Here is a 23692-nt window from a genome sequence, read left to right on the forward strand (position 1 = left end):
CTAATAAACCAATCACATGGCAGTTGCTTCAATGCATTAAGGGATGTGGTCCTGGTCAAGACAATCTCCTGAACTCCTGAAGAATGGGAAAGAAAGGTGATTTAAGCAGTTTTGAGCGTGGCATGGTTGTTGGTGCCAGACGGGCCGGTCTGAGTATATCTGCTCAGTTACTGGAACGCACAACCATTTCTAGGGTTTACAAAGAATGGTGTGAAAAGGGAAAAACATCCAGTATGCGGCAGTCCTGGGGCAAAAATGCCTTGTTGATGCTGGAGGTCAGAGGAGAATGGGCCGACTGATTCAAGCTGACAGAAGAGCAACTTTGACTGAAAAAAACACTCGTTACAACCGAGGTATGCAGCAAAGCATTTGTGAAGTCACAACACGCACAACCTTGAGGCGGATGGGCTAAAACAGCAGAAAACCCCACCGGGTACTACTCATCTCCACTACAAATAGAAAAAAGGCTACAATTTGCACAAGCTCACCAAAATTGGACAGTTGAAGACTGGAAAAATGTTGCCTGGCCTGATGAGTCTCGATTTCTGTTGACACATTCAGATGGTAGAGTCTTTGGTAGAGAATTTGGCGTAAACAGAATGAGAACATGGATCCATCATGCATTGTTACCACTGTGCAGGCTGGTGGTGGTGGTGTAATGGTGTGGGGGATGTTTTCTTGGCACCCCTTAGTGCCAATTAGGGCTGCACGTTTTCAAGTTTTTCATTAACCGTTAACCAAGGCCCTTAGCAGTTAATACTCGGTTAACCATAGTGTGCGTCAGGGTTATTTTTAGCTTATTAATTTGACGACCACCATCTCCGTAGTGAACGCGCCTATATAGAGAAATGCACATCATGGATTACATAATCAGAGAGTAGCCTATTTCTTTTCGTTTTAAATTGTTAAAAGACATTTTAAGTTTCTTAAGATCTATTTCATGTCTGCGAGGCGTACGCTGAGTTTCGTTAAATTAGGATGAGATGCGCTCCAGTTCACGAGCAATGCGAGTGGCCACGAGGTGAGGGCGCCTGCATGATTAGGGCATGTAGTAAAATATGCAGCCGAGAATGATTCACACAGCGTTTGACTCGTGCGGCTGCTGAGCCTCTCCCGGCAGAGAGTTCAAGAATCTGTGGACTCGTCCCTTCAGCTCTGGCCATCTTGCTTTCAGTCCGCGATTAGCTTTTTTGTTTTCTTCATTACAGTTAAAGTAACCTCTGCTTTTCTCTAGTCTGATGGCTATTTCCAGCAGGATAATGCACCATGTCACAAAGCTCGAATCATTTCAAATTGGTTTCTTGAACATGACAACGAGTTCACTGTACTAAAATGACCCTCAAAGTCACCAGATCTCAACCCAATAGTGCATCTTTGGGATGTGATGGAACGGGAGCTTCATGCCCTGGATGTGCATCCCACAAATCTTCATCAACTGCAAGATGCTATCCTATCAATATGGGCCACCATTTCTAAAGAATGCTTTTAGCAACTTGTTGAATCAATGCCACATAGAATTAAGGCAGTTCTGAAGGTGAAAAGGGGGTGAAACACAGTATTAGTATGGTGTTTCTAATAATGCTTTAGGTGAGTGTATTATAATCAACAAAAAGCTCGTAATTAAACAAATATACTTTTTTAAATGTACTGTTTACTTGCCCTCTTTGTTGTTAGTTACTAGACAGATTACTGTTTTTTTTTGGCGGCAGACTGTGGGCAAACCATGACTCATAGCCTTGAGCATGCTACTGAACAATCCTGATCAGTAACTACTGCCATTCTCTATTCCCACCAGTTTTCACTTTTCTAATGCAAGGCTTTAAGGATCTGTGCATTGCAGTTGTAAATTATCCCAAAAAATATACAATGTGAATTTTATTTACTGAGGTCATAGAACACTGTAAAAAAAATGATCTGTATAATTTTGAAATTTTCAGTATAAAATTACACTATATTTTTTTAAGTTCGCATGCCCAGTGTAAAATAACAAAACACAAAACTGTGAGCCAATAATATGGAATATATTATTCTGTATGTTTGTTTGTTTTTTTGCCAAATCATTCTAAGCAGCGCTCGTTACTTTGTGTGAAACAGGCATTTGACTTGAATGAGGAGCAAAATGCAAATTTCTTTATGGTTTCTCATGAGCTATCCAAAAGATTTCCCGTCACTACACTGACTGACCACCTCTTGCTCCACTTTTCAAAGTAGCTCTGCTGTGTTCAATGTCGAAATACGCAGGCATTTAATTGACAACTATGAAGATTTTGTCCGACTTCCCGTGCCGGAGCAAGAATACGGTCTCTTCTAAGCACACATTGGAGCAGCTGCGCAAGTCGGTGCATCAGGAATCATTCGACCATCAACATTGCAGTCTTTTTGTGGATTTGGAACGAAAATAAGCTGCTAAACTGATGTTGAGTGTGTGTGTGTGTGTGTGTGTGTGTGTGTGTGTGTGTGTGTGTGTGTGTGTGTGTGTGTGTGTGTGTGTGTGTGTGTGTTTTAAACTTTGGGTGCGGACCGTTAAGAATTCAAACGGTTTATGATGTTTAAAATTGAGGTGTCAGTTGACGGTAATGTGTATTTTTTTATTTTTTGATCGACATAAGCCAAGTCCTGCTCCCTAATTGAGTTGTTTTTAGCCGTTCCCTGGCATTTGATGCCAAATAACTGCCATTTTTCCACCTGAGGGAAAAGTAGTGTGGATTATTAATAATTAACCCTTGGAATGACATGACTCATTTACATTACAGTACAGTATATTCAATATGCATGCTGTGTGGACGTGTGTCATTCACTATTTCTATGTATCCTTATTCAGTATGTTTGAATATAAATAATGTTTTACATTTTAGCTTATATCATATATCGCCTTGGTGGGAAGGTGTGCGTTCAAACAGTTGAATGCACCGGTAGTTTAATCACCATCCTAAATTAATGCTCTTTCTTCATTTTAGCACACACACAGAAACAGGAGCACAGAAACTGACATGGTTCAGTACACTTTTCTTTGGAATTTTGCAGATTTCTGAATTAACATGCCCCCTGCACTCACACTTTGAGTGATCTTTCTAGCCCTTGTCTCTGTCTGTCTGTCTGTCTGTCTGTCTGTCTGTCTGTCTGTCTGTCTGTCTCTCTCTGTCTGTCTGTCTGTCTCTCTCTCTGTCTCTCTCTCTGTCTCTCTCTCTGTCTCTCTCTCTGTCTCTCTCTCTCTCTCTCTCTCTCTCTCTCTCTCTCTCTCTCTCTCTCTCTCTCTCTCTCTCTCTCTCTCTCTCTCTCTCTCTCTCTCTCTCTCTCTCTCTCTCTCTCGATAAGTTGCTGTGAGTAGCTGATATCAAGGGCAATATAAAAAAAAGGCATCATTTAAAGATAACATATTATAAACATTTTCGCTGAAATTGATGTTCTTTAGGTTCAGTTTTCCACACAAAGTAACAGATCCCTTCTCGTGTATATATTTAACAGGAAGTTCTCCGTTTCAATACCCAAATCATAAATCATAGCCACATCACCATCCTCAGTGATGCTGTTAGGTTGATGTCCTACAACTGCCTGAAATTCTCATACCCAGCAGGACAAGGAGCAATGCTGGAGTTCTTGCAAAGCAGTAATAATTACATACATCAAATCAGTTATGAAACACTCTCTCAGGCTGCGTCTCGTCTACACTAATCTAAACACATTTGATAATGGCGTTTTCATTTAAAAAAGCTTTCTGTCTACACGTAATGTTTTCAAGCATTTTCCAGAGGTTTCTTGTCCACACTGAAATGTCGGAAGATGCATTTTCAAATCATTTTACTACGCATGCATTAAGTCTTATAAAAGCTCAAAGAGATGATACCGAGAAACCAGACATAACAAATGTGTCATGTTATTCTTTGCATGATCATTTTATTAGCAACACTTCTCACAACTTACTGATGCTTTCAGAGGAAACTCAATCACCATTCATTGTACAGTCTTAAAACATCATTCATTGTACGGTCTTAAAACAATCACCCTCATACTTTGCTCCAGCAATTGCGAAAACATTTTCAGTCATCTTTAGAGGATATAGATAGAACATTTAGAGGAACATGCATCTTCAGCAACACTGTGAAAGTAAATATCACATACAGCCAAGTATACACATAAATATCTATTGGTTCAAATGGCATATGCATCACGTGAAAATGCTGTGTCAAATGTATTCACTTGTGTATTCACTTCAAGCTACATTTTCTCAGGACTCAGTGGAAAGAAGGCCAAAAAGAAAAAAGATGCGTTTTCAAAAGCATCCATCCAGATTAGTTTAGATGTAGCCTCTCTCACACACACTGTGAAAAAACCCTCTCACATACACACCATCTCTCTGGCAAACTCCCGCTACAAACATGCTCTGTGCAAATTCCCACTATTCCGTTCATTTTATTGCTAGTACATTAAACACAGTAGAGTTGAGTCTACGTTTCACTACTGAATTTGTCACCTTTGGAGCTGGTTGAAGCTACATTCTGCAGGACAGTGGTCCTCCGGTAGCAGAGTTTGACACGTGCTTTGGACTACCCACAGATGCTTTCTTGAACACTTGCCTAAAAAGTTTCTAGTAATCCTAGGTTGTGTACCAAAATCGCCCCCTATATAAAAAGGGACAGCCATTTGTAGTGGTGTCCAAAACCATAGTGGACGTTATTGAGTGCACTCATTCAATCCCACAATAACGAGTGTACAACAGATGTACACTCAACGGCTAGAGAATACCCATAATGCACTGTGGTATTTGTGTGCTGAATTAATTCAAGTATCTCACCAGAAGATGGCGCCTGCAGCAGGAATCAATCATCCATTCGAAACCGCGCTGGTCCAGCGTAATATCACACAGATATAAATTCCTTTGTAATTTATTATTACATTGTTTAATTAAAGTTTATGCATGCTAATTTCCATGGCAGTTCAAGATAAATCTTTTCATTACTACTGGGGCTGCCAGTTCGCTACATTTCAAATGATTATTAAACAGCGAGCAGAAACTTTGCAAAAGCAGCAGTCCTTCCGCCACACTAGGTGTCCGAATTCACTCACTGGTTTTCATTCACCCCTTCAAGTGAACTACATTAGAGCAATGTAGGGAATAGTGAATGAGGGTATATAGGGGGCGAATTACACAGCTATAAAGACCTTGATTATGAGGGTTGGAGCTGAACTCTGCAGGACAGTAACTGAGGCTACATATAGCCTATATTAATCTTTTATAGGCTATGATTTGAAAATGGAGAAAACTTTCTCCGTCACACTAACTTTTTTCAAAAGTTTCTCATCCACACTGACACGTAAATAAACCGAATTCAACTTACTGCGCATGCGTAAAACCTCATAAAAGCTCACGGAGATGATACAGACCAGGGATGGAAATTAGCACCCGCCACCAGCCAAATGTGGGTGATTTTGAGTTGTGGCGGGTAAACTCGCTTCACCTACCGCCGGCCACTGTGGCGGGTAAATAAAAATAGCATACTGTTTCACCTCTTTGTAAACTTTGTTCAATGCATGCGAGTGCAGCCGAGAGTAAAATTTTATTTTATACTGTTGGTTGTTGCAATGTGCTAAATAAATATTTGCATAATTTGTAATTGATTTACTATTTGAAACTTTAATATTAATTAATGCAATTGCAATGCCTTGATTTTTAGTAAAGTTACACAGTCATAGCATTAGCCATAAATGCAATGGTACTAATAATTGGCATAATTTCTTTTAGTGTTTCGGTTTCAGCCAATAATTTTTATTTCGGTGCATCCCTACTGACAATGTTCTGCTCGGTATGTCGTCAACACGCTTCAGAAGATGCCAAAATTTCATTGTTGGTACTAAAAACCTAAAACTGGAAGCCATAAAAGACCATGAATCATCCAAATGCCACATCCAGGTTAAAAAAAAAAAAGCGCACAGAGCCCTACTCATTTAATGAAATGTATATCAGTTCATGGTTTGTGTGTGTATAAGAGAGAAAGAGAAAATGCCAGTATTTCATTGAGACTTGAGATTAAATAAACTGCTTAAGTATTGTAGAGCTTGTAGTATTAATTTTTCTCATGCAGTTACACATTGTCGGTTAAAAACAAGAAAGTGGCTGGTTAAAACATTGAGTGGCTGGTAGATTTTGAAATCCACCAGCCACAGTGGCCGGTGGACAAAAAAGTTAATTTCCATCCCTGATAGAGACATCATAAAGTTATCACAAAATTCTTCTGGCAGGATCATTTTATTTAGCAATATATCTCACTATTCACCAGGTCGCACTCGGTCAAACATTATTATGTTTGGTCTAAAACGCAACTCCACTCGACTCGTGTTTTTCCACAGGACAGCAAATGCAAGTATATTTTCAGTCATCCTTGCAGGACTGTGATATATGGCATCCAAAGTAACATATTCTAGCAACCGTGTGAAGGTGAATAGTACATAACTGGTATAATAGCAGTATAAACATACATATCTATTGGTACAATATGCATCACATGACATGACTAAACATGCATCATCGTTTTCAAATACCTCCGTCTTCATAGTCCACCACACTACCACGCGCAGACAGCGTCTTCATATTTATTCGCTTAGGAGAGCATTTTCAAAAAGCGACGTTTTCGTTGACTTACAACGCCGTCTCGGTGTGGACGAAAGGCCAAAACGGAGAGAAAAAGATGCGTTTTCAAACAAAAACGTATTAGTGTGGACAGTTTGACTGCCCTGTCCAAAAGTTCTTTCAAGCATAACTAGCGATTATTTTTGACGATCGATTAATCTGTCGATTTTTTTTATTGTTAATTGTTGATTGTTAGCCGATAGATTTGCAGATTTTTAAGATGAATATATTTTCTGGTCAGTTGATTAAGCCTTTATTTAAAGCTGCACTATGTAATTTTTACCATCCTAGAGGGCGCCTATTCAAAACCAAGGCGTAGTTTGATGATGCCAAGTTTGAGCTCAGAATCTTGGAGCATGTGGTCTTTACCTCACAGCCGGTGGGAAAGAATCGGCCTAGGAGTCGGGCAGAAATCATGCTCATGGATGCGATTATTAACGTTACTGTAATATGAAGCAGAGCAGAACCGAGTATCGAGGAAGCTGAGCAAGGCCGCTGGAGCGATTGTCCAGAGCACACAGTTCGTGAACAACAAGACTTTTATTATGACGGGACAGTCGCGGGCGGCATTTCCTCTTTTCCAGTCATGAGTATGAGGTAACGCAGATCTGTTTATCATATTAGATACATATAAGTGCGTTTAAAAGAATGTTATGACATTACTCTGTGCGTTTGCTCGGCGGCTGCTGTGGCATTTAAAACCCACATAAAAACAAATAAAACCAGAGTTATATTATAAAAGAATTGCATTCATTTTTTGTAAAAATTGTATAGGGTCACTAACGACCCAAGGTCTGTAACAGTGTATTTATTATGCGCAACATTAATTGAATCTTTAATGACTAAGTGAATCCCCTTTATTCCACAATGTGGCAATGTCTGATACACAATGATGAATGACATTTCTCTCATAGTTACCACAGGTGAAAAAAATTAATAGAAAGTATTATCAGCAAAACTTGAAATGGCTCAGTGATTTAGTGCAGAGCAAGTACTGAACACAATCAAATATGTCACTTTATGATGGTGAAGAAGCTGTCAGCGATCAAAATATTGATTCTGAAGATGTTGAAAATGATAGTTTTCAGAATATGTTTGAGATCCTGAATATGATCCAGATGCTGAATGTACTGGGAAACGAGCTCTGACGAGGACAGTGATGATTGTATAAAACATCTGCTCAAACTGAACCCTTCCAAGGTCCAAAAGGAACAAAATATGCTTTATTTTATTTTTCTGTAATTGTTACTCTTTAAGACTGAATACACAGATCCAATATACTTACACATACTAATTACGTTTCCTTAAGACATACTTTACAAGGAGGATGCTCACTAGAATTTTTAAATAATTTTGCACGTACGTGTTCGCTTAGGTACAAACAGATGTGAAAGAGAACGGACTTTGGTGTCCATGTGCTGTCTGTGCGGCTCTGTGTGCTTGAATGTTTAAACTGACAGGACACATGTGCAATTGATAAACTTTCACTCTATGATGGTTAAACTTTAAGATTAATCCACAAATCATGTGCATTTCAAGCTCTGGGGCCTGGTCCATACGGATCACAGATAAATTATGATCCCTATACTTGACCTTGCACATGCTCTAATGTGACTATCACAGATGCACTCATCACAACATCGATTGATGATAAAACAATATATCGTGCAGCACAAAATATTACAGTTTTTATAGGCTGTAAAGAGTTCCCAGTACCATAGTGAACATGTTCACTATGATTACATGTGTAAAAGTAAGAAACAGAACGTTTTACTTTAAAATAAAGCTTTTCTTTTGTCAGTCGACTGAGAAGTGCCTAAATTCTGATTTGCAGTGTCTGGATAATTTAATAATTTATAGAACAACAAAACACAACATGACAGAAAGAGTTCTCGAGACTTGTTAAAGTAAAAAATTCTGTCATAATTTATTCACCCTCATGTCATTCCAAACCTTAATGACTTTCGTTCATCTTCGAAACACAAATTAAGTCAGTTTTAATATGCACTCATCCTTTATGTTCCTCCTTTGAAAGTCCAAACAATCATAAGTTAAGTTGCTTATACGTAAATCATAAAATAAATCCATATGAAGCAAGCAGTTTAATCCAAGTCTTCTGAAGAGACGCAATCTCTTATGATGAACATATTCCATTTAAGTTTTTATGTAAACACTGACCAATGCACATAAATAGAGCACATCAAATATGATGAACAGAAACTCAACCATACTTGATTAATGCCATGAACAATTCTTTTGGTGCTCGTGTCAAAAGCAGGTTTGAGGTTCTGTTCATTATGTGCTTTATTTATATTAATCTATGTGTTGCTGTTGCTATGTATAATAATCTATGGGTTGCTGTTAAAATATGCTTTATATATATATATATATAAAGCATATTATATGTGTGTGTGTGTGTGTGTGTGTGTGTGTGTGTGTGTGTGTGTGTGTGTGTGTGTGTGTGTGTGTGTGTGTGTGTGTGTGTGTGTGTGTGTGTGTGTGTGTGTGTGTGTGTGTGTGTGAATGAATGGTTTTCTGTTTTCTGAAAAACTTCAGTAAATCATCATATAAAGAAATTCAGAAGACTTGCATTAAAGGGATAGTTCAACCAAAAATGAAAATGTTATGTTTGTCTGCTTACACCCAGTACTTCCAACATATCATGTAGGTGTGTTTGTTTCTTCAGTAGAACACAAATTAAGATTTTTAACTCCAACCGTTGCTGTGTGCCAGTTATATAATGATGTGAATGGGTAACAAATCTATGAGAGCAAAAAAAAAAAAAAAAACTTCCTTAGACAACATTTTTTGACCTTTTTGAAGAGTTAAAGTTTTGAGGGAATGGACTTTCAATGGAGGGACAGAAAGCTCACATTTTTAATTAAAGGTTTCATTTGTGTTTCAAAGATGAACATAAGTCAAACAGATTGGCAACAGCATGAGAGTAAGTAATTGATTCTCATTTTTGGGTGAAAAACAGCAGATAAAAATCCAATGTCGCACTTCATTCTAGCCCTCATTAGAATAATATACAATTACTTCATGAGCATATTTTACTGAAAATCACACAGAAATGTTTATTCCCATGGAATGCTGTGTGTGGCTTGCCTGAGTGTCAGCAGTAAGAAAGGTGGGCAGGGCTTAGCGAAGGGTAAGTCTGGAGGTATTCGTTTTAGAGCGCTGCAGTGATGACGTATATTTGTAGTCCAACCTAGATGTTAGCATCACCCAAGACTTCAACGTCACCACCATAAAGCTTCAGACATTTCTTTTAGTCTATATTTAGACAAATATTTTGTCTGAAAGTTTGAGATATAAGAGTTTGCAAGAGCGCGATTAGTGGCAAGCCAATTAGTGTCTAGATGAGTTTACCCGTTAAGCGTAAAGGCATTTAATGTCCCACTTGGCTACTTTTCCTCTCGGGGTCCCCCTACAGTTTGGAAAAAATAATGTCCTCAACTACTGTCGTAAGCTCTGTAATCCTACAACAGGGCATGCCATCGCGCGTGCATTTGTTGACATGACAACCCTGATAGCCCTGAACTAGTGATGCGTGGCTCGTCTCATAACCCGCGGACCCCGTATGTCTATTTAATGGTCGCGGGTGCGGGGTGGGTTGTAAAAATATATACAGTGGTGCGGTGCGGGCCAAATAACTTCATAAAAGCGTCCCGCGGGTCGGTGCAGCACTAACAGTTCCCCTGAACACTGCAAGAGGATTTCGAGTTCTTCTGGCGTCGCGTGTGAAATGTCTTCATCCCAGGTAACGTTACAGTCAGTGGCATATGCTTCAGCATGTCATATGAATATAATTTCATGGGTTTTATTTTTTTTCAAACGCCAAATAATCACGATGCTCACGTTTACAAGCCAGCGTCATTATAGTAGTCTATTGGTTACCGTTTTACAGAATCTGTACACTGTAAACCCTAATGTTGTCTTTACTTAAACAAATCGAGTAAACTTGACTAAATATTACTAGTTTAGTCTAAAAACTCAGTCATATAAGTTAGTATAACTTATTAACCTACAAAATGCATAAACTTAAGATTTCAAGTTGTATGAACTCAAAATCATAAGTAATTAAAATAGCTCACTCTGGTCTTGCTTTGATGTGATTGGCCATGCAAGGAGTTCTGTCTAGCAACAAGAGAACGAATTCACTGATTGGAGGACATTTCCAAAAGGCGGTCCTTTTCGCCTCACCTGTTGCTTGTTGCTGATTCAAATTAAGATGGAGACTTTTTCATTGTGTGCAATCTTAAATTCGTTAAGTAAAAATTTGTAAGTTACTAAACCTAACAATAATACGTGAACTAACTTATAACCAGATTGACTTTATTTCTGTTTTAATGAAAATAATAGTTTTGTTGGAAGTCACCATGATGGAGATAAGTGTTTGCTTTAGTTGGGCTCTTGACAAATGATAATGTAATATTAGTGTTTCTCTGGCTGTTTTGTGTTTGTGAGACACATATGTTAAGTAACAAAAAGCCAAGAGAAAATATCATCAAGTGGTGTTGTTTATTCATTGATGATGATGATGATGATAATAACATCAACAAGTATAGGCAGAATTCCTGATCTTGTGCAGAGTCCAATGCTTTGGATGTCAAAGCAGTTATTAATAGTTTTGAAATATTAATAATACTAGAATCTTCACTATTGTGCTAATATAATTATTTTAATTATTTTATTTTTTTAATGTGCACAAAATGTTTAAATCTATGGCATTAGTTAGACACATACACACATCACTAATCTGCGTATGAATCTCTACAATGGTGACAAAACTTTTTACAATGGTGAAAAAATCTGATAAACAGATCAACTCTGAACATAAAACAAGCTACAAAAACATCAGAACAAAACAGCAAAAGTAACAGCAAATAGTAAGAATTCAAAGAAAATTTGTCACAATTCAGACGCATAATTTATTCATGCTGCAATGCATGTTGGGACCAATGGGGAAGTTTTGATTGGTTGTACCCAGCATGGTGTACTGAACTGGTGTAGCAAGTTTGGTGAACTTAACAATTTAAGTACAGTGAAAGTGAGCACCAAGTTAAGTAAACTTAAATATTCAAGTTTTAGGAGACTCCATTACTCAATTGAATTGAGGGAATCACTTTCCTCAAATCATTTGAGTATTCTCAACTTATTAGGGTTTACAGTGTATGATACTTCAGTTCAATGTTTGAGTGGTAGCTCACCGTAACAAGCATGACAGCATCGGTCGGGCACGCCTCCTTCAGCTCACGCCGACGAGAAAACGCTGGTCACATTTTGATCCTTGTCCTGCCTTTAATCCCATCACTTTTTCGTTTCCTCTTATTGCTTTCCTCCAACAAAACCTTTTCTTTCTTATGTGTCTCTGCTGCTTCGGACATGACTATATATTATCCGACGAACAAAGTTGGGCTCGCACGTCTGAATGTAAGGAAGTGTGGGTGTTGGTGGATGTGACGTATATGCCGTAAAGCAGTCAAATTTTGTAGTTCTTTTTGTTCTCGGGTTACTACCCGAAACCCGAAGTTTAAAAGTACGATTAAAAACGATACAGACCCCATCAGGCTATGGCAGACGTGTCATTCAACCTATTGTAAGTCGATTTATCATCACAAGAGTCTTAAAAAATATATTATGAAGGTTGAAAAGTTACCTAGTGCTGCTTTAATGTCCCAGGCAACTTTTGTTGTCCCATTTGCCTTGGTTTACCTTTTACAAGACAAGTAAAAGGTGGTATTAACTGATGTATTTTATGCCACAAAGTGAAAATATATTGTACTTGTGTTAAACACAGACCTATTTAAGGCATTTAACAAAACAAAAAGCATTGACCTCAGGACGATAGAACCATAAGTGCTAACATGCTAACTCCTTTCTGGCAATTGGCCTACACAAATACTTCATCACTGCAGCTCTCCGTTGGTTGCTGCTAGTTTGCAGTGTTTTTTATGCCCTACAACAGATGAGGGCTGCACTTAAAATGTGATCTTATGCCCTTTTGTGGTTTTACCAATTGGCAAAACCATTTTGACATACTTTTTGTGAGTTTGTCCGTTTAAGCACAGGATTTGAAAGATAACTCAATATTTGTGCGCTTTGGGACGAGTGCACAAAGACAGATCTTCTCATTCGGGTCTTCTGGCTACACGGGGGTAATGACTGTGAAAATGACTGCTCATATTCGGACGTACGGCGGCACTCGCATGCGTTTTATAAAGTTTACAAAGAGATACTGTTTTGCCCACGTTTTTCTTTTATTATCGCTGTTGTTGTAGTGCATACCTAAGGAGTCAGCACGTGTATCCATCGACAGAAACATACATACATACACCGCGCTGGTTTGTTTAGAATTATATGAGCGCCGTGACCGCGCGCTGCCGCGTGATGAAGGCGTGTCGCAACTCTGTTATTCAACTGCTCTGGTTTTAAAAGCTATGTCATACTAAATCAGCCAAAATGCAATAAAACTTGTTTTACGGTCGAATGCAACGCGTGTGTGTGAGTGAGTAAGAGACGCGCAAAAGGGCGGAGAGAGAACTTAAGGAAATGCAGCTAAACGAATATGCGTGCGTCTTTTAAATAGCGTAAAAATGAATGAATGACGAATGTGGCGGCCGTTATTGATTATGTGGCAGTCCGCCACAAATTAGTCTATGTGTGGGAAACACTGTTTGGCCTCTGTTTAAAGTATTCCCATACTTTTGATATTCGCGGTCTAGGTTTTTGTGATAGAACCAGGAGCAGAAGCCAACATTACGCGAGATGAACGTCTGACACGACGCGTCAACGCATTTTACGAACGTCGACGTATTTCCGTAGTCGACGTCATCGATGACGTCGACGCGTCGTTGCAGCACTAATTCAAACAAGTTTCAGAAAGTTTATTAAGGTATGACCCATGAAGCCGTCGGCAGTGCTGTCATTTTGATTTTAGATCCCAAAATCAGCAATGTCAGAAAATAAGTGTATTTTTGGTTATGAGGGAAAGATAACCCAGCCTCACAAATAACCCAGAGTTGAGGAAACAGTAGATGCAGTTTTTTTTTCTTTTTCTTTTTTTTTCAGAGCAGCCAGGTATTTTTGCAAGTGTGTTTGTTTGTTTGTTTGTTTGTTTGTTTCTGGTCACAAGTCAACACCACAAGTGTTTTGCAGTGTTTTGTTGGCAATTGGCATTTTCTACTTAAAAACTTCTACTTAAAAACTTTCCTAGGATGAGGAAAAAGAAAAGTAGCTTTCTTCCAGTTAAGAAGAATGCACACTTTTTATTTTACTATATCTCTTTACATAATATTATTTTCTACTTAAAAACTATAATTTCGTTATTTTACTAACCCAAATAATTACTCATCCGGGCTTTCCATCGAAGAAACATCAAAATTTAAACATGGTCTATTGTGAAAGACGTAAAACTTATTTACACGCTTTTCACAATTCGTTACGGAGCTATTCAGTTTTGATTTTTCATATTTTTTAAACGCTCAATAATTTATTTCATTTGTCCAATTTACAATATTTCATTACCATTTTTCAAACTATTTATTTTGTAGCCTATGCTATGCTTTGCAGACAAAAAGTTAATTCTGCTGCTAATTATAAGTGAAATGTAAATCCAGAGTTTCGGTCTGAGTGTTGTTCCCGTTTTCTTGTTCTTGATTTGTGGTTTTTCTGTGTTAAATGTGTGTTATCAGAACCACCTTCATTCTTTCATTTGATTTGACATTATGGCCAAGCCAAGGCAAATTGTCTTTAAGGGTAACTAAACTCTAAACCAACTTTTTTTTTGTTAATGATCTGCAAGACTGGGGCTTTATTAATGCTGTTTATTGATTCATGTAAATGTTTTGACATTTGGGTATAAAGTGTTTTAATTTTATAATATATGGTGTAAACGTCTTAGTGCTGCCCTCTTAAGGTTGAACAGTGGCTACTACAGTCGAATTTTCCTATTGGACGTTGTGGTGCATCGTGACGTAGGATGGTACTTTCAACTGTTCACTATCCACGCCCCTGGCACGAGCTCACCACGCCCTAAGAAATGTTTTCCCGTGATCACATGATGAGAGCGGCTTCAGTCCAGTATGAGCGCTCATGTTACATGAAGTAGAAACATTATAGGCTCTATTTTAAGGATCTGAAACGCAAGTGTCAAAGTGTGAAGCGCAAGTAACTTTGTGGGCGCAACGCGCCACTGACTTTAAACTAGGTTTTTTCTGGTCAGTGGCGCAATTGTTTAATGGAACAGCAAAATAGCACCAGGGATTGTTTGCGCCGGAACACACCTCCTTTTTTGCGCTGAACCGCCCAGGGAGTGCAAGTTCATTCACTAGTCTAGCGACGAAAAGCGCGCTTTGCGCGGGTGCAAAATAGGAATGACACATGCGTTGGTGTACAAAGTCAATTGCGCTGGGTGCAAGATAGGGCCCTATGAATTAAACTCTCGTCACTTGCTTTGAACATCCTAATGAAGAAAATACAGATAAATAATGCAGTTGTAAGTACATGTTAAGCTTTTCTTGTGATATTTTTGCCGCCCGTCATGTCTAAAAATAATTTTCATACTTCTGATGCTTTCAGCTGTTTTAAATAGGCTATTAGGTTTGAACTTATTGGTCCTGCGCTTTTTTTAGTGACATTCAGTATAAGGATTTGACTTTTCAGTGTTCATAGATTAGTTAGTGGTCTCATTCTCTCTTGTGCTGCTGCTTTGCTAGCATGAATGAATGAATGAGTATCTTTGGCATCGGGAGTTAACGCAGTTTGAGCCTGCGGCTCGATAAGGTGAGGGTGGTGGAGAAAAGTCCTATACTTTAAATGGCCGCTCTGTTGCAAAGCTACTATCGCCACTCCAGTCACTATCCATTTTTGCGAGTCTGACAGCTGTCAAACAATCCGTCACTGTGGGACTCAGGTGCACGCCCCCCCCGCTCAGCCCCGCCCTCGTCTTGTCCCCTCTGTCTCTGCTGGGCTCTGCCCACTTTTTCAGCATTTTTAAAATATTGCCAGTGGGCGGAGTTAGGCTGTGAACAGGGGTTTAGTTAACCTTTAAAAGTATTAACCAGACAAAAGTTATGACATTCACTGAAGTCCTGGGCCCATCTTAAACTACCGCTGAAATGCAGTAGCCACAGAAGAGCTATGTAACAATGAGCAAGATTTCCTGAGACACTAATACAATAGGCTACTTATAATTCATTAATAATAAGGGCTGTTTTGTAGTACAATATTCAATATTTTAAGTTAAATGTAAAGTGTAAGACACTGAAGCTTTTATTGCATTTTTGCCATTTATTTACAAGACAACAACAATTTGGGGCCCTGAAAACGAGATTACCATCTCCAAATGTGTAAATTTGTGAAAATTGTGACGTCATGCGTGTATTACATGTTTGCCCGGTGTTTCTTGCCTAAGAGACATCGCCACCAACTGGCTAGGGCTGCACAATTAATCAAATTTTAATCACAATCATGATTTTGGCTTCCCACAATCAAATTCGCGTGATCCAGCTATATTTCAAACTCGTCATTCCGTTCATAGAATGCTCAGGGTCTATGCTGTTTTTTTTTATTTATTTGCAAAGCAAATCTAGTGCCACTCCATAAACAATTGTCTGATCATGCGCCTCCACGAATAGGACTGAAATGATTAGTCGACATTGTCGACAATAAAAAATTGTCAACAAATATCTTAATTGTCGAGTAGTCATTTGATTTCACGTGACCTAATGTAAGGACCTGCAATATCGCGATTTGACCACTACGGTGCTGTGGCGCTAGAGTGTAATGCAGCCCTTACAAATGCTATTGCGGTAGAAAACAACAGTGTATATTATGACAGAATGCAAACGAATCCGATCTGACAAAGTGTGGGAAAGTTTCACAAAACTTCAAATCAAGAATGTTGGCGTGTGCAATACGCAAGGGGCAACTTGCTTTTAATGGGAGCACAACGTGCATGTTGTAGCACTTGAAATCCCAGCACAAGAGGAGCAGGTGAGAGGAGAGTTCTCCAGCTGAAGCTAACTAATTAGCGGAAAATCTCTTTATTGGAGAAGGCAATACTACTACTAATAATAATATTAATAATAATGATTAAAGTATAATTACAGTAATGTGATTTATTTTGGATAGAATAAAGCTCGATCGAGTTTAGGAGTCCTTATTGTAACACTATTAGGTATTATAGTCTTATCACTTGCCTGTATTTTGTTCCATATGCATAAAGACTTACAAAAGGAGATATGATCATTCATGTCAGTTACAGTTTCACACTGTTAATTAAAAGGTGAATGAGAATCTGTCAGCTCAATTGGTATGTAAAAAAGATTGTAATTTGTATACTTGTAGTAATTGTTTGCAGATTAATATTTTACCGTTCTTTGTGTCCTGAAGTAAATGTCCCATTTAAGCAGCACCTATTATTGATCACTTTTTTCATCAGAGGAATGGCAGCTGATTTTTTATTTTTCAACTGGAAGAGAACAGAATATTTAAAAAATGCATAGAAAGCATTTGTGTGTGATTTGAGTTGGACAGAAATCTGAGAACTTAAAGAGAATGACCTGTTTAGTTGGTTCAAAGTTCATTAAAACTTTGATGAAAAAAAAACGTTTATATTATAGTTAGAATATGTATACCTCAATGTTTTAACGAATTGAATAATCGTTCAAAACGTACTGATTAGTTGTCAACGGTGATGGCAATAATCGATGATTAGTCGATTAATCATTCTAATCAAAATAATCGTTTGTTGCAGCCTTATCCACGAGCCAATCAGAGTTGTTCCCTGCACCGCGCAGCTTAGTTTCTAAATGTAGACAGTCACAGAGGATAGAGTAATGGACACCTGAAAATTCGGACACCTGAACTTTTCCTGGTGGGCCGCTCCCCAAACCCCATCAAGCCGTGGCATACGGCAACATATGAACATTTGAAACGAACTGAACCAGACTGAATAACTCCAACCATGTAACGTGAAGTTTTGAGGTAATGTAAGCTGCAAGTATGACAGGTAATCTACTGCCCAATAACATGTTTTTGAATGCCATTTATTATATTATTTAGCCTTCAAACATCTTAAAATGCACATATGTAGATCAGAGAAATTCTATCAGAGAAAAATTTTCTTGGGGGACCACGTCCAACCCGCAAAAATCGTCAATTTGCGTCATAGGAGGAATTTTTCCAGAAATAAAATGCATAAATCTGTCGTCTCAGGGGGATATGAGGAGGGAAATCACAATCATTTGAATATACTCCAGGGTTTGATACAAAGCCATATGCTAATCGCTGAAGTAACCCTTGAACTTCAACCGTTGCCATATAATGCATGTCTTGGGGTCTAATTAGAATTAGACCCCATGCATTATACGAGCATTAATTGTATATGCTCAAAAGTTGTTGCTGTTTCTGGAAACCTGTTTACTTTGACCGGAAGTTAGTGCATTTATGCTGTAGTGCATTTATGCTGTGTTGTAGCCTGGAATATTTGTATATAGGCCTACTTAATATTAAAATGTTATATTTAGACAGTATATACTCATTGTATCTCTGTGCTTTGAAGATTTAGTTTTTTAAAAATGCTAATTATTTCTGTGGTAGAAAATGCTGTTGAACTAAGATTGGCTACAATAGGGGCACTTGGGTTTGTTGTAGCCCCAGGGCCCTACGCGATCTTACAGATAACAGTCTTTATAGCCAATAAGGCTTTAAACTACCTTAACAAAAAAAAAATACAAATAAAATCAACAATAAATCATTACAATTTTAAATCAATAAATAATTAAAATCAACAAATAATCAAGATAATTAATCGTGATCGCAATACTTATCAAAATAATTGTGATTACCATTTTGGCCATAATCGTGGAGTAAACATACACTGAATTAAACTGCTGAGAATATTGGCAAATTCTCTGCCATCACCATCCCTAGTGCCGGCCATCCAGTGTAACTGAGACACATCTGATTCTGAACACCATCCTACTTCAGCAAAGTTTCCAAATGTGCGGCCAATCCCACTTGAATTCGTAGAAAACCAGTCGCCCTTGTCTTGTTTTCTACGATGACAAAAGCAAATGGATTTATGCCAAAATGTCAATTTTAAACCAAGGAGAGATCGGAATTTTGACCGCAGTGAAAACAAAGTGGCAGTAGAAAAAAAAATGTAAAAATGAAACATCCCTCCTCCCCCTGTAGCTCACTGCCAAAAGGTGTTCTTGTTCTGATATTTGGTTTAGAACGGCTGCCAAAAATTAGATATGTCCTTGGATATCTCCCTCTTTCCTTTGTCTCCTGTCAGGACTTGGCTGTCCTCCAATGCAACTAGCCATAGCCAGGAACAGAGGGAGCTCCATTCACACACATAAACATCACTTTGGATTTATCCTTTGCTCAAATACTGTGGTTCTTTTGTGTAATCGTATACAATAGGTTTTCTGGAATCTTTTTGTAGGCAAGCGCTCCATAAGTAGATATGTTTGTGTTTTGATAAACGCGATCAGTCTCCTCAATTGACCTGGGTTTTTCCATTGGCTTTCTATGAAACGATGAAGACAGTTTCTCTTCCATTTTGAAACAACTATAAAGTGATATACTCATAGCCAAAACTACTGTACTCAAATCAAGATTTTGCATTGTCCAAAAAAATCCACAACAACTCTATACAACCTCCATTTCTGACCACAGACCTTGAATTCAAATCAACCATTTCATAAGACCTCAGAGAGGATAAAGGTTTAACCAGTGCTTCTGACCAAACTCTGAAGGAGCCAAAAAATTGATTTAGCCCTTGAATTAGGCTAAATGCCAGAATTGCATTCATTTTCCTCTTCAGAAGTTCAATATTCAAGCATAAATATGGAAAACGTGTCTCTATGCAATTGCAAATTCTGTCATCATTAACTAGTTCTGACTTTCTGCTGTGAAAAAAAAGAGACATTATGGTAACCAAGCAGTTTACCAATGATTTCCGTTGTTATAAAACACAGATATCTTTTGTAAATTTTGACAGATCGACATTTTAATTGTAGGGCATACCAACCCTTTAAGGTGTGATATTCAAAACACAATTTGTCTCGCATCCTCAAATGGTCTTCAGAAGTTCCTTATTGTGAAATATATCTGAGTGAAACCGCTGTTCGAACAATAAAAAAACAGTGGGAATTGATTGCACCGTTGTTGATTCTGCTAATAGAGTGCCGCATGTATGACGTAAATTTGTAGGCCATAACACAGAAACGAGTTAGCATTTTAGCACTTGCAGTTCCATCATCCGGAAGTCAATGGTTTTTGTTTTTTTATATAAGAATTTGGTTAAATGGCTGAAATAAGGTCTGTGGTGAACACAAGGCACTTCCACATTTTTTTCTACAACATTAAAACGTTAGTTCACCCAAAAATTTTAATTCTGTCATTAATTACTTCCCCTCATGTCATTCGACAACCATGTCAAAGACCTCCGTTCATCGTTAGAACACAAATGAAGATATGACCCATAAAAGGCACTAAAGATGTTGTGGCAAAGCCCATCTCACTGCAGTGGTTCTACAATAATTTTATGAAGCAACAAAAATAGTTTTTGTGTGCAAAAAAAATACAAATAAATTAAAAAAAGACTTATATAGTGATGGGTCGATTTCAAAACACTGCTTCCTGAAGCCTCGGAGCTTAACGAATCAGTGTATCGAATCAGCAGTTTGGATCGAATCATGAATCAATACACTGATTCATTAAGCTCCGAGGCTTCAGAAAGCTTTGTTTTGGAATTGGCCATCACTATAGGTACACTATACGGCCATCACTATAAGTCGTTATTTCATTTTTTTGCGCACAGAAACTATTCTCATCGCTTCGTAAAATTATTGAAGAACCACTGTAGTGAGATGGGCTTTGTAACGACGTCTTTAGTGCCTTTTATGGGTCTTGAGAGAGGAAATAACATTGTGCCTAATGGAGGCCTTTCTGAGCCATCAGATTTCAACATAAATATCTTCATTTGTGTTCCAAAGATGGAACGGAAGACTTACGGTTGTCGAACAACATGAGGGTGAGTAATTAATGTCAGAATTTTCATTTTGGGGTGAACTAACCCTTTAAATACATCAGTAATAGCCCACTCGTGATTTTTTTAAGCAGTTACGTGTCTTGAAAAAAGCGTTTGCTAACAAGTGGCTTTAGCCATTTAGAAATGGGACTGCAGAGGCAGTCAGGGACATTAAACATAATCGCACCAAACAGGTAGGCTCAGTCCGCTTTTACAGCCTTGTTATGCTTATAATTTTGCTCTTATAAACTAGTCTAACTTAAACTTTCTGGGATAAAAACGGAAGCTTGGTAGTGGTGATGTTGAAGTCGTGGGACCGTGGTGTAGTTTGTTTAGCTATAGCTTTTTATTTCTGGCAAAAATAATAAAGATGTGTCCATCTGTAAAAATTATTGTGATGGACAAGATGTGTCAAAAAGTATCAAACTTTTTATTATTATCACAGAGCTGTTTTTCGTGTGCAATCTCCAAAAACCTATGGACAAATCCTATTGTGGTTTTGTCAAGGGAACCAGTGTGATGCTAACTGCTGATTGGCCCACAAAGTGAAGTCCTACATACATGCACCACTCTATTACTGCGATGTCATGCAGGTGACCGGCTTATGGAGGGGGTGGATTATTGCCCCATAAAATAATGATATGCACATATAAATCATTTATAATAAACACTGCAATATTCCATTAAAAAAAAGATTTGTCCATTTTGATAAAATGGTGACTAAGTTCCCCTGAAAATTCTGGCTGAATCTGAAATCCCCCTCTAAACAATATTCCCTATGTCAGTCCACTGTGGCTAATACACTTCACTTGAAGGAGTAAATGAAAGCGAGCGAGCGTTATCGTTATTGCGGTGCAATGTGGGATACGATTAGTGCACTCAATAAAGCCCACTATGGTTTCGGACACCACTAAACGGCTGTCCCCTTAAATAATACCCAATTTAAGGGTATAGGGCGCAACTTCAGATTCAGCCTCTGTTTCAAGCCAAAGATGCTGAGAAAACCAGAGCTCCTTGTCAAAGCTCCTCCCCTTTCTGCATTTAGGCAAGGATGTCACCCAATCAAATAAGGGGGTATGATGCTAATCAAAGATCAGATAGGCTAAGCATGAAGAACATCAACAAACACTGCAATCCTTATAAACTGAATGTTCTAAATGTTCTTATGTTCTGAATAATGCCTGATCTTGGTAAATGTCAGCAAAGGTTAATTTGACCAATCTTATGACAGATATCAGATAGGAAACCAAACACTTAGGTCAACAGTTTCATCACCATTGCTACCCACTACACACAAAACGCTGATGTGTCTCTAAACCTAGTGGAACCCCCTACTTGACAGCATTTTAGGCAGCACATGACGTTCCAGTGCTGTCTAGGTAGGAGGCTCACTAGGTTTTGTGACACATGCGGTCTTTAATGAGTAAGAACGCAAGTGACATGGAAAGCAAGCCTACACGGTGGCTTATAGTGGAAATTACTATAGGCGCTTGACAGTGCAAACACACGCCTACTCTCTATCAGCGGGAAACTGATGCATGGCCACGATTACAGTAAATTACGCTGAATAATGCCTCTTCTTCGTTTGAATGTACCAATAGTTATTTAGAAAGCTTAGATTTTGCAGCAGAGGGTATTCTCCCCCATTGTCGCAAATGCTGCTGTCCTCATAGGGTGAGTTAGAGAAACATTCACCTTCTTCTGTACGTTATTTTCCATAAGTACTGATGGATATGTTGCTTACTGAGGTCACATGAAACAATTAACGTTATACCGAAGTATGCCATGTAAAGGCAGACAGGCGATAGTCCACTTTTTTTTCCTTCTGGTTAAAATGGAGCTCTGCAGTTTTTAAGCGCTTTACCAAATTCAAAACAACCCAATGGTTTCACTCGTTTCAGTTCAATTGCAGCTCTAATTCCTCGGTAACACGCATAAATGGCATTATAATGAAAACTGCACGCTTAAATGTGGTCAAGGAGTGTAGAGGTAAACTCACCCATTTCTGAAGCTGCTGCTGCTGCTGCCGAGGTCTACGAGAGTAAATCCGTACACTACTAGATTATGACAAGCACTTTACAATCCCTCAAACTCAAGTAAACGGCTTTTTATCGCTTTAAAATGGCGTCAGTCGAAATCTCGGGTGAGATTTATTTTTTTGAAAAAGAAAAGCATACATGGAGTGAGAGAGCGCTCGATCAGCGGAGTGCGTCTGCAGATTCAGATGAAGTGTGGATTGAAGCGGGAATATGGTGTACAGTCACAGTCACAGCGCTGCAATGCTTCCCTCTCAAATCATCAGACTCGGGGGTGGATCGAGCCTTCCCACTGCGGAGAAAACAAATCTGCTCTTACGATCCTTAATAATATCCAAAGTCCTGCTTTAGATGACACGCCGGACCCGAGCGGTCGTGCAGGGCAAATATCCAGGGATATGCAGACTCTGGCGTTCCCGTTTCTGGACGTGTTTGATCGGAGTTCAGCGAGTGTGATGTGACTCTTGTTAGACTCCCGCAGTAGTTTTTGATAATGATCGGTGTGCTCTGCTCTCAGCAAATGCGCTGACTTGCCCTGCTAATGACTGCTCTCCAGCGCCCTCTACCTGTAGAGAACAGCATTTTTTATTTTTTATTTTTTATTTATTTATTTATTTATTTATTTATTTATTTATTTATTTATTATTTTATTTTTTTATTTTTTTATTTATTTCAATCTAGCGATCTCTCTATGAATTAATTATTATGTATTATTTTTCTGTTTGCTTAGCTTAAAATATGTATATTTATTTACTCATTTATTTTTATTTACCTGTTTGCTTGAACTGCAAAATGTGCATTTATTTATTTTTATGTTTGTTTGTAGAGCATAATATTTATTTATTTATTTATTTATTGTAGTGTAGTGTAAAAAGTTTATTAATTATTTATTTTTTGTAGCCTATATCTATTTTACTTTTTAGTTATAGCTCAATTGGATTTATTTACTTTTATCTGTTTGCTTGTAGTGCAAACGATTTA

The 23692-nt window shown here is 38.2% G+C and overlaps 1 protein-coding gene across 1 annotated transcript in view; it reads right to left on the minus strand.

Moving 5' to 3' along the window:
- The window catches only part of setbp1 (SET binding protein 1), a 97660-nt gene extending 74428 nt beyond the window's left edge, over window positions 1-23232 (minus strand). The window contains exon 1 of the mRNA XM_067438160.1: window positions 22675-23232. The gene's annotated coding sequence lies outside the window, so the exon portion shown is untranslated. The remainder of the gene's footprint in view (window positions 1-22674) is intronic.
- Window positions 23233-23692: the final 460 nt, after the last annotated feature.

The sequence above is a fragment of the Pseudorasbora parva genome, chromosome 3 (genome assembly GCF_024679245.1).
Source record: "Pseudorasbora parva isolate DD20220531a chromosome 3, ASM2467924v1, whole genome shotgun sequence".
Lineage (NCBI taxonomy): Eukaryota > Metazoa > Chordata > Actinopteri > Cypriniformes > Gobionidae > Pseudorasbora > Pseudorasbora parva.